Source organism: Centroberyx affinis, unplaced genomic scaffold (assembly GCF_046629955.1).
Source record: "Centroberyx affinis isolate AG114_WGS23_722 - 3 ecotype Tasmania unplaced genomic scaffold, CSIRO-AGI_Caff_v1 ptg002370l_1, whole genome shotgun sequence".
Taxonomy (NCBI): domain Eukaryota; kingdom Metazoa; phylum Chordata; class Actinopteri; order Beryciformes; family Berycidae; genus Centroberyx; species Centroberyx affinis.
Genome location: NW_027280628.1, coordinates 111,177 through 114,515, shown reverse-complemented (window position 1 = coordinate 114,515; position 3,339 = coordinate 111,177).

The window sequence follows — 3,339 nt, the reverse complement described above, 5'->3', positions numbered from 1 at the left end:
GCAATCCAGAGAACTCAGGCAAAATGAATACACTGAATATACTACTATGTACATGCATATTCAGATGAAATATTGATTGTGAAAGGCAGTGAGAAACTGTGCTATTAGACAGGTTAAATAACATTTCAAAAACATGCACTCTCCAGTGTAATTGAGGAGAGACATTAATGCATCAGTGATGTACAACTGTCTGAGTCCTGTCTGCCACCAGGTATTACTCTGGGTTACTGCCTGAGGCTATACAAATATGAGCTGAAAATGAAAGCAACTCCATAACTGTTTGGATGGTGGATGGTCTGATAAACGTGATAAAAATACTTATGCTGTTTATGTCGTCTCAGCCGGTGCTCTTCCCTGCTTTATAACTAAATCCACACGGGAGCAGGGAGAGAGAGGTGAGGGAGATGGTCAGTTGAATGATCACCACTGGTGCGGAACAGGGACATAACACCCAGCAACACCAACACATGTTGACGCATGCACGCAGGCATGCACACACACACTCACACTCACACACACGCAGACACGCACACGCACCTACTCTAAACAAATTATCATATGTGAACAAACACATTTTCCAACAGAGAATACATAGTGAAAGCAAATCTGTGGGAATGAAATTGAAAAATACAAGAGAAATTGATGTTACCCCACAACTTCATTACAGTAATAGAGGAAATTCATGTAATGTTACTTGGGTGCTATTCTAGGTGTATCCTGTGATCAACCAGGAGATGTGAGCTGAAGCTGTCATAAAGGACACAATGTGTGTTACCGTGGCAACGTCATACAGACCTACGTTTTTAATGCTGCGGTTGTAATCAGGGACCTGTTGTGAGCAATCGCTGACGTGCCCAGTCCCCCTAGGAATTAAAGGAACATAGCTAAATAAAGCTCAAAGTACCCTGCTGCCACACTATTTCAATCCGCTGTTTGTCTCTTCTCTGTGGGGAATTCTGTAACAACCTGTTTCTCTGGGAAAAGTAAGTAAAGTATCAGCACTTGACAATCAAAGCAGTCTTGTGTATTAGCCAAAAATTAATTTCAAAACACAATTTTTCTGAGGACAAAATGCCAAAACTGTCAAATTTTGATTGTCAACATGCATGTCATTGTAATGGCACAACACAACATTGCTGTGTGTGTTCACTCCTCCACAGACTGACTAACAGACATTTTCTTTGTTCCCTTGAAATTCCATTTGGTGTCCTTGCTCATGCTTGGTTAAATCTAACTAAGTCCAACTCCTCACACTGTTACTTTTCCATTATGTTCTGCAACGACCCCTCTGACCAAGGTAATTACCTCGGCTCTTGAGTCATCTGAGTCAAAGATAAAGCCTGGAAAGATCTTTCCGCATCAGATTAGCAGCGGTTTTTGTAGCCCTCTGAGAAACACAGCACATACATTCATTCAAGACTCGCATGGTGTTTTTTGCTTGTTTGTTTATTCATTAGCATTTGATCTGTCAGCCGAAGGAAAAAAAAACATCTTTAGTTTGCAGGAGAGCCTTGTCAGCATGAGGAACAGAGATAAGGTGAATGTAGTATTTAATTAAGAGGGTAGGAAGCCCTCCTGCTATCTGGCTACATACAGACACCACACAGCAATTGACCTCAGTGAACATGTCATGACTTTATCTCACTTCCATCAGTAACAAGCAATAGTTGTGAAGACAGTAAATAGCTGTTCTTAACAGAGAGCCTTGACAGCCTGAGCTCGTATCATTTTATGAAGTGGCTTTCTTAATGTGCTTGAGATATTTGTTATTTGAGGCCAGGTGAATCAATATGTGTTTATAGTGCTTGTCATAATGACTCTAAAATACAGGAACACTAATTAATGCACTTTATTATTTATTTGTAGCCTAATTACCTTATTACCTTTTGTATTTTTGCTTAAAAATAATGTGGGACCGGATGAAATAAACTGCAAGCAAGAGATCATTAAATTAAGAAAGAATTTCCCCAAGCTGTGCTGCTATGAGACAGCCTTGAAGTTCTGACAAGACTGTTTTCTAAGTCAGCAGTGACACCCGGAGGTGGGAGGTGAAAGCACACATGTTTTTCTAAAATTCCCTGGTTTGCCTGTTTTGCTGACAGGTTATCTCACTGATGATTGTGCAAAGTGTCTGTGTGATATAATAATGATGATGATAATAATAATGATAATAATAATAATAATAATAATAATAATAATAATAATAATAATAATAATAATAATAATAATAATGATGATAATAATAATAATAGTCATTGTCATCATCATCATCATCATCACAAGCATAAAGAAGATGAAACTGAAGGAGACAGCGAAAAAAGAAAAGAAAAACAAGAGCAGGCGCATGAGACATGTAGACATGTAATAGTTTTGTGGATAATCTACACAATCTTAAATTTAATTCAGAATTTTCCTGTGAGCGGGGATAAGCCAGCTGCAGTTGGAGTGAAGTGCTCTCTTCCCCTGGTTCTGGTCAGAGGTCTCACTGAAGCATTTTGAACCAACTGCAAGCAATTCCACTCCGGCTGCCACTTATGTCATAGAAATGAAATAGCTCCACTCAAAGATACCAATAGCTTTTCCTTTTCGGCTATCAGTGTTGGGAAATACTGTGTTCTAGCTGTCTTTGACCTTAGTGCTGCCTTAGAGGTTTCCTTACCTCTCAGATAGGCAGTTCAGGTGTGACTCTCATGTCTTAAGTGAGTCACACCTCAACTGTAAAGGTGGTTAACAAAAATTATAGCTCAAAGGAATCATGCTTTTCTTTATTAATCTCTCACATCTTTACAGTAAATAAATCATTCTTCAGACTTGTAATCTTCCAGACATGCAAAGTGCAGTTTGATTTCTATTAAAAACTAGTTTGATTTCAAATGGTGATTTGTGTTTTGTTTTGTTTTTTTCTCTAAGAAACTCATCATGCCCAGAAATTGCACCAGCGCGACAGGCAGGAAATAGTGCAGTTTGCAAAGGCTCAGCAGGTCTATTTATTCAATACAAAATGCCACATTTCATCTGTGAATTGAATTATTTTAACAGATATCACTATTATCACTGATATGAAAACATTTTTTTTTATGATTTTATCCTTTGAGATCACCATTGATCATTCTATTTTATCACTCTATTTTTGTCCCATATATCTCTCCCCTATGTGCCAAAAGCCTTTTGTGTTTCTGGGAGAGTGTTGTGGATGTGGGAGTAAACCCGCCTTTCTCCACACAAAAAAGATTAACCTACCAGCCTTATTTACCGTAACACATATGGATGATAGGGTCAATTATAGCCTTTTCACCACCAGTTAAAATCAGTTACAGCCATTTGACCGTTCATAACTCA